The sequence below is a fragment of the Erithacus rubecula genome, assembly GCF_903797595.1.
Source record: "Erithacus rubecula genome assembly, chromosome: 3".
NCBI lineage: Eukaryota > Metazoa > Chordata > Aves > Passeriformes > Muscicapidae > Erithacus > Erithacus rubecula.
Genome location: NC_136689.1, coordinates 75,304,005 through 75,317,850, shown reverse-complemented (window position 1 = coordinate 75,317,850; position 13,846 = coordinate 75,304,005).

Genomic DNA, 13,846 nt, shown 5'->3' with positions numbered 1-13,846 from the left:
GTTTGTTTATGAAAGAACACAACACAGTGCTTTTAGGAGGTAGGTAATTTTCTGTTCAGCAAAAAACCCTTAACACTGTGAGGTCCATTTTTACATCTTACTGTTATTTAACCTTGCTGAGGGGCTGCTCTACACCAACCCAGAGCTGTTTAATCTCAAAATGTGATCCAAGAATGCAAGGAAGCAGTGAAAGGGGGGCTGCTCCATGAGAGGGGAGAAGCTGGAGCTCTGCTAGGTGCCTTTCTCACAGGGTCTGAACACATCAGACTGGTGTCAGGGTCCATCAACAGCCACAAGCAAAGCAGCTGATGGCCCAGCTCAGGGTCCATCCAGGAGGGGCATTCTGGAGCAAAAAGGGACAAAGATAGAGTCAGGAGTGGACATGAGGCTGCAGCATAGGTGTTCCATCCATGAAGCAGGGCTGGAGACAGGACTCCTCTGGTATAGCTCAGACAAGGTCTGTGTGCCTCAGGAAGGGTTAGGATGAGGTCCTGAGCCATGGGCAGTGTGGCTGTAACCACAGGAGGGGCTGGGCAGGGACATTCAGGACTTGTAGTGCCTTTGAGGCCGTAGCACTGACCTGATTCTGTGGGTTTGAGACTTAGTAACCAAAGAGCAAAACATTTTCATCCCTTTCATTAAAGGTTTTGGTACCCGTTTCTGCACATTAGTCTTTGTGGATGAATATATGCTAGAAAGCTGGCTTTCCTGGTGTCACCTTAAAGTTGTTCAGTACTGGGCTGCATGTCTCCAAACACTTTCCAACATTTCCCCATGCAGATTTCAGGTTAACAATCACTTCAGGGTCATTGGCTATTTCTTGTCCAATGCAATTACCCAAAGGAACTGGTGGACAAACACTAGGATTTGTTCAGCACAAAATGCTACTGAAAAATAATTTGCTTTCTTCCCTTGCCCAGAGCTACAGTAAGTAGCTCAATTTCTGTCCTGCTTGAACTCTCCAGTTTCCATGGACTAGAATGAGATTGAATTCTGTCTCAAGCCCAATTTACTGCTATGATAACTAGAGCAATAACTCTTGTATATCTTCTTCTATGAATTTCTTCCCACATGAGCATGACTAAGAAATAGTCCTTGGCTTGTTTGACTCTGTCATACCTGTGAAACTTGTATTATTCTCTTGGAGAAATGGTATGGTTGGAGCACACCTCCACAAAATGTCAGTAAAAATATCAGACATTGTGGAATGACCTCACTTTTATCCAGAACAGCAGATGATAATTATATGTCTCCCATTCCACTGAAGAAGACCAGGTAACAGGGCAAATACAATGTAGAAATGTCCAGTGAAACTCACTTTTTTAGTCTTCTTTCTAACCCTTAAGTGTGGGCTGGAAAACAGGGTTCTTATGCAACTCCTTGATCTTCAAGTTCAACACCTGAGCCACCCTGAATGCAATATTTCATGACTTTTTAATTTAATTTTTTTAAATTTGATCTTGATTTCAAATCACCTTTTCACTCCATGTAAACAGGTCCATCAGCCTTTAGCTCTGTGCAGGTGCTGCAGAGCTGCACAGCACCCCAGTGTGTAACATCTCATCTCCCAGGGATGTACAAAGGGAGGCAGCCCTGCCTCCCCTGAGGCTCAGTAAGGAGTTCCTGTTAAACAGAAGTTACTCTACCTTTGAACTCAAGTTGTTTGGCAATTTTTTCCTGACACTTGCATCCTCAGAGACCTTGGAATTCTCAGGTCACGCATTTTCAGACTAAACAGTTTGTCCTTTCTTTAATCTCCATTATTGCATTTATGGTTAGTAGCTAGTTTCACAGTCAGAATTAAGATAAACTAAACCCTACCTACACTGATGTCATAGAATCACAGAATATTTTGAGTTGGAAGGGACCCATAAGGACCATCAACTCCAACCCTTAGGTGAATAGGGATTGAACCCACAACCTTTGTATTCTTAGCATAATGCTCTAACCAGCTGAGCTTACCTGAGGGTCTTCTGTAAAGCCTGCTCACCTGCCTTAGTGCCAGTCTTGTTTGTCAAGAAAAGCATGATACATTCCTTGTGCTTTGGATGATGGATAAATGGTAAAAATGAACTAAAATTGCTGCATTTGGTGAGGTAAGGTAAGCGTTGCTTGGAGAACTTATGCCATAGGAACTGTTGTTGGCCTCCTGCTCTCCTGTGCCTTCTCATTCTCTGGAGCAGCACATGTGAAAGCCAGGCTACAGAACAACACTGCAGGCTTCCCTGCAGCTGCTGAATTAGCAGGAAAAGGGTGAGGAATCTCTCCTGACCTGGAAGCAGCAAAGCAGATCTTCTTCTTCACAAAAGAAGAAGAAATCCATTTCTCCATCTCACTTTTTTCATTTTGGTGTACCCAAAATTAGCTTTCTTTCTACAATGTCATGCAGAGTCTTTACACTGGGAACAAGAAGATCATCTGTAACAAAGCTCTTATTTATTATGCAGCAAGTAATGGTCTGCCCTGGGATTTACTCTGCTTTATTACATTATTTCATTCTCTAGGAAAATATTCATCTCCTCTCTGTGTGGATGAGCAGTGATGAAAACAGGTGTTTAATATTCTACTTAGCTTCCATTACAGTGGTTAGGAACTCATTTCATGGGCATGCTGGTGCAGTCAGACCAAAAGGTAAGTACATAGAAGCAAAGTAAGAAAATGTAAACCAGAGTCATCTGTAGCTATTTTAGCATCTGTTCTGCTTTGCATGTTGACTGTTCAGGTATACTGGCAAATTCACAGTCAGTTTAATCACTTCCCTCATTACTTTGGAGGAATTCCTAATTTGTGATATTAATGCTTCCTGAGGTAGAAGTCAGACAAGACACTTTGGTTTATAATCACAGTGGTTCAGTGTATCTTCCATTTCAGCTACCTAATCCTGCTCTGAGCAGTAGGTTTTTATTGTGGTGCTCAGGGGAAACATTTTTTATAGATCTGGAAGTTGCAGGAATTCTTCCAAATGAGAGATTTCAGATTGAGGAAAACATTTTGTTCGACTTGGAAAGGGAATGTTTTAATTTTAAGAATTCCCATGTCATTTTTGTTATATATTTACTTCTCTAGGGGCTGTTTTTCTTCAATTATCTGTGTGCTATATCTTCAGGGAAGTGGATTATTGATGACTAATAATAAAGAAGCCACTGTTAGGGAGAAAATTTCCTTCTACAACAGGGTAACCCACCTAGCTGATCAAGGAAAGACAGTAGAGGCAATATTTTGGATTTCAGCAAAGCTTTTGATACTGTCTCTCTCAGTATCCTTCTGGACCAACTATTCAGCACCCAGCTGGATAAACATCATGTGATGGGAGAGCAACTGGCCCATGGATCAGGCACAAAGGATTATAGTGAATGGGGTGACATCAGCTGGGATCTGGTCTCTAGTGGGGTTTCACAGGGAACCATTCTTGGCTCAGATCTCTTCAACATTTTCAACAACTCAGGATTTGAAGGAACACTAAGTAAGTTTGCCAATGACACTAAATTGGGAGGAGTTGTTGACTCCCTTAGAGGCAGAATGGCCCTGCAGAGAGACCTTGACAACTTAGGGGGCTGGCAACCACCAACCATATGAAATTAAAGAGGGAAAAATTATGGATTCTGCATCTGGGATAGGGCAAGCCTTGTTCTGTGTATAGACAGGGAAGGAGATGCTGGACAGCAGCACTGTGGAATGGGACCTGGAGTGGTCCATGGCAAGCTGAACATGAGCCAGGAGTGTCCTGGCAGCCAGGAGAGCCAACCCTGTCCTGGGGGGCATCAGGCACAGCATCACAGCCAGGCAAGGGAGGGGATTGTCCTGCTCTGCTCTGAGCTGGGGCAGCCTCACCTCCAGTGCTGGGGGCTGGTTTGGGTGCTGCAATATAAAAAAAGACATTAAATTACTAGAGAGCATCCAAAGGAGAGCAATGAGGATGGTGAAGGGTATGGAGGGGAAGCCATATGAGAAGTGGCTGAGGTCACTTGGTGTGTTCTGCCCAGTGAAGAGGAGTCTGAGGGGAGAGCTCATTGCAGTCTGCAACTTCCTCATGAGGAGAAGAAGAGGGGCAGACACTGATCTCTTCTCTGTGGTCATCAGTGACAGGAGTCAGAAAAGAAGCATGAAGCTGAGTCAGGAGAGGTTTAGATTGGATATCAGGAAAAGACTTCTAATTCAGAAGGTGCTTGGGCACTGGAACAGGCTTGCTGGGAAAGTGTTGACAGCATTAAGCCTGTCTAAATCCAATATATGTTTGGGCAACACTTTCAGGAACATGCTGTGATACTTGGTACATTGCTAGTTTAGACAGCTGAGATTTCCAAATCCAAATTTCTTTAACCAAATTTTTGTAACCTTTTGTAACACAAATAGTGAGATGCTAAGTCCATTGGCTATGTCAAATTTAAAAGTCAAAAAGCCATCATATGTTATGTTTATTTTTAAAGAAAGGCAATTAGGAGCTGGTTGCAGCAGTTTACTGAGAGGTAGCAATCATGGCTGCTTCAGAAAAATAAAGGAAGCTGCCTTGAGGGAAGGTAATGATGCAGTATCCTGTTGTCTCTAAACTAATACACAAAGAAATATAAATTCAAATCAAAGAGGAAAGGATGGGGAACCTGGCGCCACTATAAACCTTCTGGACAAAGGTTTGTCTTGTTAAAACTATACACTTTGTAAATATAAGTGTTTGAAGAAGTAGATGTGTTATGAGGGTCAAGGACAGGCCTTCTGTAAACCAAGCTCATTTTCATTTCAGTGTATCATCAGTTACTATTCCCTACTACAGACAATTCTAGAAAGAAAAAAAAAAAAATGTAAACACTAATACCACTTACATCTTTAAACTTCAGTTACTTATTAAAGCTTTTAACAAAGGGAAGCAGTTTATGCCATTTTTCAGTGCCTTTTTGTTCTGAAAACCTGCTATCAGCTGTCCTTCTCTGTTCACTCAATTTTAATGAAATAATCCACAAAAAGAATGAAATATTTATCTGCAATGCACAGTATCAAGACATTTGCAAAAAAAGGAATAAAGCAGATGTATAAAACAGATTCTCTAAATTCTTCTCAAGGCTTATAATCTTTGAATTTACCTGATTAAGATAGTCCATGCAAACTCTGTGCAACAGAAGTTTTCAATCAATTTCTAGTTTAAAGATAAGTACTAGGTACTTCTCAGAGGACTCAAATCTGGGTCGAATTGTCATGCAGCCATGTGGAAGTCAGCAGTGAAATGCAACTGCACTTGGAGCTGAGAAGCAGGAAAATAAACTCCGGGTTTAGTTTAGGATATCCAAGCTGCTCTCAAACTCACATGTGCCCTGCCTTAACTTTTTGTAGTGAAAAATGACTGGCAGTCTCTTCATCTGTATAAAGTCAGTCTCCAAAGCCTCTGCCAAGGGATTGCTATAAACATTTTGTTAGCCTAAAAACTCCCAAGCTTCTGCCTTAAAGTGTGGGTCCATGACAAGACTGTACAGTCTTGTCCTACCCATGTGTGGCAGCTCATGTCAAACACTTCACAAGGTTTTTGGACTTGGGGATGACTGGTAACAGTCCCTACTCTCAGCTGGGATCGTGTACTTTGGTAATATGTTTTCTTTTAGCAGAAGCTGCTACTTACTAACACACAAGTACATGCTTGGGAAGAGGAGCACTCCCGGCTCTTTGGCGTGGGACATCTCCTCATCTTTCAGCACACACAGCTGGCAATGCTTGCTCCTGTCAGCACAGGCAGCTCTTGCCATCCAGTGTGGAAACTCTTCAAGGCCTGAGAACGATCAATTTTTTATTTTTTTACTCACTAAGTTTTAGTGCAAAGTGCAAACTTTACAGTTTGTTATAACCCTCGGAAATGCAGACTGAACTGTTTGCAAAATCAATTAAGTGCCATGTTTGCACAGAGAAGAGAGGGAGCAGTGTTTGAAAAGGGCTTCTCTCTCTTGGCAACGGCAGCACGCATCAGACACTGGCCAGAAAGAGAGATTTTAATTCCCTGTCTTAGCAAAGAGAAATGGAGGTGAGCTTAGGAGACAAAAGATGGATGTGATCACAGGGCAATGTGTCTGGCAGAGAAGAGCAGCAGGATGGCAGAGCCTGGAGGAGGAAGGCTGGCTGGCTGCGGATGTTGGGCTCTTTTCCAGTAGGTTTTTGGTTTTTTTCTTTACTAAGCTCCCCAAGGAGCAGACAGGTACATTTGGGCTCCTTTCCATGGCCTTCTGCTTTGAAAGGAAATTCTCACTAGTCTTCCTGGCCTGCAGCAGTGGGTGGTTGTGGATGCAAACCAGGGTGCAGGCTGGTTGGAGCCACACGGCACATTTGGCACTGGCTTCTCCTCCTGCCAAGTTTCTGCAGTCCCACTATACCATGGGAACTGCCTGCATGTAGTCTTTGATTCTGCAGTACAAACAAAGCACTCTATTCATGTGGAGAAGGAAAGTGAGCTCATATGAGCCACTGGCTGAGAATGATCATATGGTCTAATGCCTGTAAGCTCCAACTCACACGTCTGCTCCTCTGCACCCTGGATAGAAGGACCACAGGGGCAAGGCTTCCCAGTGAGAGACACACCACAGCTGCACTAACATGTACACCAGCATTCACATTTGAGGGCAGAGGGAATGGGCACTAGGTCTTGATTTGGAAAAAGTAGAAATGTGAGAGTTAATCTCCAGGTTGATATGGTTCCCCAAGGATTTATCCCAACTCATACATTCAAGGTCAAATGTAACAGATGACGCTGAATTTGGAGTCTGAACTCCCAACACTTGCAATGTTTGAAGCTACTCAGAATTAATTTTAATTTTAATTCCTCTCCATTTTATGTTATTTCCTGAAAATTACACATTTGTAAATATTGGAGATGCAATATTATTTTAGCTGTTCTTTGCAGCCTATCAGGAAAATTATGTTCTATTAAAATGTAGTGGCCTAAATTGAGACTGAGCTTCAGCCACCAACCAACTGAAAGCATTTCTCACCAATATGCTGAAGAAGCAGTTAATTCTACCAATTCTACCATTCTACCAGCTAATTCTACCATATATGGCAGAGTTCCCAAGATGCAACTTTTTATTGTTTCTTATAGTGTTGCCGTGTAAATGCAGGCACATACTTACCAAAAACGGGAAGAATTGTGGAGATGATGTCAGAACAAAGGAGGCTGAACAGACAAAACTTAAACAAATGCAATCTTATTAATAAAAATAAAGTGTGCTAGTATTGCCACTTTCAAATAAGAAATGGAGAGCTCTTTAATAAAGAAAAGGTATTTAGATGTTATGGTGTTATAGTCACATTCAATAACAAAGAATTGGAATAAAATAGTACCTAGTATATTGATTTTTTGGTCAAGACATCCAGATGTGCTCCAAAAATAGTAATGAAACAACTGCCACCATTCCTGAAAGACACAGGAGTACCATTACAGGAAGAACTTTAATTTGAATTATTTTTACTGGGTGCCCAGCCACAGAAACCTTAAGATAATTTCGCAGCTGACACAAATATCCCAAATGATACGTCTTACACACTGCATTTGTATATATCATACCCTCTGCATTTCTTAATGTACTGTAACCAAGTTTTCAGACCAGCTTCCTTTTCTGTGACTGGAAATACCACTACAGAGTACAGAACACTACATTTTTTCAAGGTTATAACCCAAAGTTTTTCTCATTATTGGATTTGTGATTTGGGGTGTTAGAATATTACCTAAGTTTGATGTATGTTTTCCTACAGATCAGAGGAGTTGAAAACTCAGCTGTAGAGTGATGGGCATGGCTGTGCTTTCAAATCCTGGGAAAGGGCAGTATATTGAGTGTAAGAAATGTCCCAGGCTGTAGCCTTCCTTTTGAATCCAAACCCTGTTGCCGAGGTTCTGTCTTCTCTTGCCCACTTGATTTAGGTACCTGATACCCTTATTTTTGCTCTCCTTATCCAAACTGAACTTATTATCCACTGCAGTCAAAAAAACCCAGCATGACAAGGGGACACCTCAGCAACAGTAGATCCTGTTTCTGTTCTGTTTTTCTGTTGTGTCTCCCAGTAGAATACCCTGGCAGAATCCACTGCTTCCTCATACATTGTGTGGAGCAATGGGCACTGTTGGAGATCCCAGCTAAGCACTTCCTCTGGCTACTTTGCATTTTTGATCCTTTAACCCTTGATCCCATCCTTTTAACATTTATCTTCTGTGGATTCACTTGTGCTTTATATTGAGCTTGCTGCCTCTACCTCTCCCTTTTGCTGTTTCTCTACCCTCCCTTGTCTTCTGGGGACACTTGTTACATTGCTTATGGGAAAACCAATAACCCATGGCAGACAAAGGGGAAATGCAGTGTGGGGCCCTTATGTAGTGACACATCTTCAAATGCTCTTCCAGCCTCAACCATTTTGTGGCTGAGACTCACTGAGAAGGAAGATGTCTTTTTACTTAATAGAATTTGATGGATTTGTTTTCAATTTGCTTGTTCAAAGAGATGCTTTATCAGAATTAGTTGAACTGTGGCCTCACAAAGTAAGAGAAGCTTTTGCATACATGCAGGGTAAACCCTGTGTATGCATCATCCAGCTTTCTTTGGCAGTAACTCCATTGATATTTTCAGATTTCTCAGGAAGATTTTAAATCTGTTTTACAAAATCATCACTGTTAAGAAATTGTTTTTCACCTTGTTTCTGACATTTTCACTGAAATTTGCAAGGTGAATATTCACATCTTTGTTGCAGTCAGGAGCTGAAGAAATCAGTGGGTAACAATAATGAGGTGATACATTTAGATTGCCTGGAATTTTTTACATTTGAAGTTTTTCCCTAACCATATTAATCCCCAGAACAATCATGGCACATATTCATTGTTCCCACATATCAGAGGAGTACAGCAAAGACCTCACCAATATTAAAGCTTCCATTGCCCACTGTAATCCCTACTGAAAGCTGAAAGTTGGTTATGCATTAGTTACACACCACAGTAAATGTAGTTATGCCCCATTGATCCATTATCCCTGCAGCACTGAAGTCACCTGACATTCATTTTTTGCAGCAGCATTTCAATTAATGCTAGTTTCAAAACTTATGGCTTTCTTTTCAAATTGTAATCACACTTATAGGTTTGCATTGAGTCTGAGATACCATGAAGTGTCATTTTATGTTGCAATATTTCTCATTGTTTTCAGTGACAATTAATACTTTAATTAAAATATTTAATCAATGAGGAGAATCTCCACTGTGCCTTAAGAACAGTGTAGACACACGATAATTCTATTTTCAAAACTGAGTGCTCAGAAAAGACCTTATAGTCTTTGGTTAGCATTTTCACAAATGTTCACAAAGCCCAATTCACAGGGTACTGAGGCATCTGAAATACCACCAGATCAGAAGTGGGGGGATCTTGTGACCTCTGAAAATACATCCCAAATACTTTGTTTTCTAATATTAAACTTGTACTATGAGATGAAACATATCTGTTTTATCACTCTGTTACTACTTTCTGGTGCCTTGCATTCCCTCTTGAGACATCACAGGACACCCATGTGGCTCAAACACAAATGATGTTTTTTCTCACAGTGAGAAAGTGAGATAACATAGGAGTTATGTCCAGCTTATATACTCTTTTAGAAAATACTGATTCTGGAGGAATATACATATCTACATTACATATATGTCTGTAATCACTGCTATAGATAAAGACAGGCTCCCTTGAAGCTGAGATTGGACTCTGCAGGTCCTTTATCCCCTTTCTATCAGCTTTTTCTTAATTCATCCCTCCTGCTTTTATTACTGCTCTGAGTCAAGGAAGTACAAAGCAGACTTTGCATGCTAGTATATGATTTTCCTGATACAATCTGTAGAGGATTTCAGCAAGAAACCTATAAATATCTTCATGTTTAGGCTGGCATGCTGGTTCTTCCTAACAGGTTAAAATCAACTGGATAAACTTCCTTGATTCTTTCACAAAAATAAATTCCGGAGGAGGTTCAGGAAACTCGATCACTGAGTTGGCTGTTGCTGCAGAGCTACTTTATATAACCAACACGTGGATAAATGACACACTTCAGAGGCTCAATGTTTTTGTAAAAGAAGTCATGTCTCAGAAATCTCTTGTAACTTTTAAAGGTGCAGTCTGATTTAGTCTTCCTGGATTTCCAGCGAGCTCTTAAGAAAAGGAGGCAGCCTTGCATAAAAGGGGACATAACTTTATAGATAATGAAATAATTAAAATACAAGAACAGGAGAGAAAGGTTGGTTTTAGCTATGGAGAAGGATATCAGCAGCACATTATGGTGAAATGTGGTCAGGCTGATGTGATGAGATAGGCTGTTCAGGATAATCATAAAGATATAGGAAGGGTACAATCAGCAAGGTAAGAAAATCCTCCAATTATGTCAGTTTTCAGGGGATAGGAAGAATGATTTTCATGTAGCCCCTATTGGACTGAGTGACCAGAATTTCAAATGAGGGTTGAGATTCAATTTTAGTTCAGTATTAAGTGGTGTTCATGAAAATACATGCTCCCAATTTAAATATTAAGTGATGGATTCTGGACAAATTACTGTAATTCACAAGTAAGAATTTCCTTATTGATATGTGGATACATTAAGGAAGCAAGAATGATGTTGACAGTTACTAGCAAAGATGTAGAAGACAGATTATATCAGTGTGGCCCTGAATATTTCCACAACACACCCCCATTATAGATGTGGTGTGCAGTTCTGCACCTTCAACTCAAGGATGAAGTGAAATTAGAAGAGATTTAGTGAAAGCTATCAAGGTGTGCAAGATCTTCCTCACTAAAACCAGGACTCTTCAGTTTGGAAAAGGGGTAACTGGAGAGACACTGAGTTCTAAAACTCTAGTACCCAGAGATGGTGAGGTTGTATTGGCTGTTTAACTGTTCTACCAAGAGAAGAATTGGTCAGCATGCCCAGATTAGAAGTAGGCAGACTTCAAATAAAACAAAAAGGAAGTCTCTCCTTGTCCAATGTAAAGCTAAATGGTTGCAAGAAATCCCTTGCCAAGGGGTGCTGTGGACACTGCTGGTGTACACACATCCAAAAAGCACAAAGAGTATCCATTGAAGGTCATCACATCCAAGCCTGCAATATCTGCCAGTGGAAGCCAACAAAGTGCAAATTGTTAAAGGATGGAAAAGTATTCTGAGAATGCATCACAACATGAGTGTGCTGCCACCCTCATTTCCAGGTATGAGCTGTTAGTCTAGCCATACCTTTGGTATAACCCTGCAGAAGTGTTACACTGTTTTCTGCCCTGACCTCTTGCAAGTATTTCTCTAAGGATAACACAGGTTTATCCCTCTAATTCCTTTGTTTCAGTTTTGTGTCACAATGCAAAGCAAAAAGTAATTTTTTTTTAAAAAAAGGTACTGTTTTGGCTTTTAGCATAAAATAAATATTATCAAAACTGTTAATCTTCACTTTCCTCAGTATATATGAAATGCCAAAAGCTTTGTTGCTTTGCAGCAGCAGAGTCACTCATTAGCCACATGCTGACTCTCTCCGGTGTGCAGTTCTGTGCTGTTTGTGTATGCAGCACACAAACTATGCACAGCACGTGTCATGTTCGGCTTTTTCCTAATTTGTTTGGATGAGATGCTTCTAATTAGTTATCCTTGCAAACAAGGTAAGAAAATGTGGTAAATATAGTCATGTGGGTTGACTACCCCATAGCCCCATTAAGTCATTGCTCTGTGGGGTCTGGCTGGAAGTTGCTGCCCTGTGAAAAAGAGAAACAGTTTATGCTCACTTTTTTATGAGCAGTCCATCGTGGCTTTTGCAAAGAAATACAATGATAGTTGAAGCATATTTGTGCAGACTGCTGTGTATATTGAATGTACAATTAATCTTTAATGATTGCATAAAATATTTGGTATCACTAATTAATGTTGGATCTGCAGCTGGGTTTATTCAAGAGTGGTCTAGAGCCCATACTAAGAGCTGAAGGTCTGAGCTTTTGAGTATCAATAATCTCACCTAAAGGGATCAGCAAATGTACTCTCTATCAGTCTGAGACATCAGCAATGAATAAAATGAATACTGACAAGGTTGCCCACCATGGAATATTTTCATCTACCTAAAGTTTGTTCTCCTTACCTGGATTCTTGTAACACAGTTCTCAAACACACCAGACTGTTTCTCTAGAGACCTGATGGCCAAGCCCCTTCTCATGAGTAAGCTAACTCAGCACTGTGCTGTTAGAAAACAGGCCCAGCAGGCTCATTTAAATCAGATAGCACCCCTTTCAAGCTTTTCTATAATTTAGACAAATGCAAGTGAAGAGGGAACAAATATCTGAGCTTCATCTGATGCAAGCTTCAATGTCACGCATCAGATACTGGCAACCTGTGATCTGCTCTGGTGTTAATCCTGAGAGGCCAAGCTGCAGCTCCAGTTGAATTTGCACCTGCTTGGAACTGTGCTAAGCCCTGCTGGTGTCACAGAGAGCCTCCCTCTGGAACCCTGGGGGTTGTGCTGGTGCAGTTGTGCCAGATGGTGGCTATGTATAGTGTGGAGAAAATCAACGTGGAATCTGGCTTGTGCTACTAAAACCCTAAATATGCCTCACTTTAAAATAACCATCTGATATGAATAACATCTAAATTGAGGGTCTTATCCAAACACAGTATCAAATGGAGGCCTAATCCTATGGCTATTCTCAATTAGTGAAAAGTCAGGATACATCCTTGTCTGGGATGTTATATTGGAAAGTCTAGGATTCCTTTTGTAGCCCTTGAGACTAGATAGCTCCAGGCAAAAGAGCTTTTAAAATAGCAACTCCAAAATTGCCAAAAGCACACTATTGCTGGCTAGCTTTACTTGACTCTATATAAGCAGTGATGACCTAGCTTGTGGCTTGGCATAATTTTAGAGAACATGGTAGACAATAGAGGAAACTCTGCCAACACTAATATCACATTTCTAAGAACTGTCTAAGCATTATTAGTTCAAATTAATTGTATGGGGTAAATGAAATTTTACCTAATAAGTACCATTTTCATGACAGAAGCAGTGAATTAAAAATGACTAGTAGAAGTCATGTTGAATTTTAAAAAGTTCTTGCTGTTATTCTTGTTAAATTCTCCCTCTCCCTTCAACTGGATTTGATGAGCTCTCCCCAGAGTAAAACAAAATAGATGTGACTTGGTGGAGAAGGTATGACTCTCACTCATGTTTGCAGAATTTTCACTTCAAACTAAATATGTTCAGGAGTTCCTATCTCCTTCAGTTAAGCTACACTAGATGCCACTCAGATGTGCCTATGTGAAGAAATAAATTTGTTAACCAAGACCTGCTGCTGGGTTCCTTGTGAATATCTCTCCTTAACTGGACTCACTTGGCTTGCACTGCATTTTGAAAGGCTTAGCTTGATTTCCCTTTGAATTCTAAGCTCCTTGTGGAAAAGTATCTTGGTGTGGCATATTTAACTTCAGAGGCTTAGTTGCACTCTGTGATACAGTGGCTAAAGGTTTTAAGAGTGTGTCTTGACAATCAGTCAAAATTGAAGCCTTTGTGCTCATGAACCTAAAGAAAAATTTTGTGCTACTAACTGGGAAAATGACAAGATTAACAGAATTTAAGAAAAATAAAGACAAAATGAAAACCCAGTGCAAATGCCTTTTGAAAGCAGGGATTTAAGTTCATGCTTGTTCTCAAAAGCATGAACCCAGAGAGTTCATGCAGTGTGAGCTCTGTTCCTCTATGTTATGAATTCTCTTGCACAGGCAGCTATTTAAAATGCTCAAGGCAGAGGAACAGTCTGATGAAAATGTGAAACTCTGAGGAACTGAATTGATCTCTAAAGATTCTTCCTTTGTGGGGATTTAGTGTAATGCATGGACTTTTCATTATAA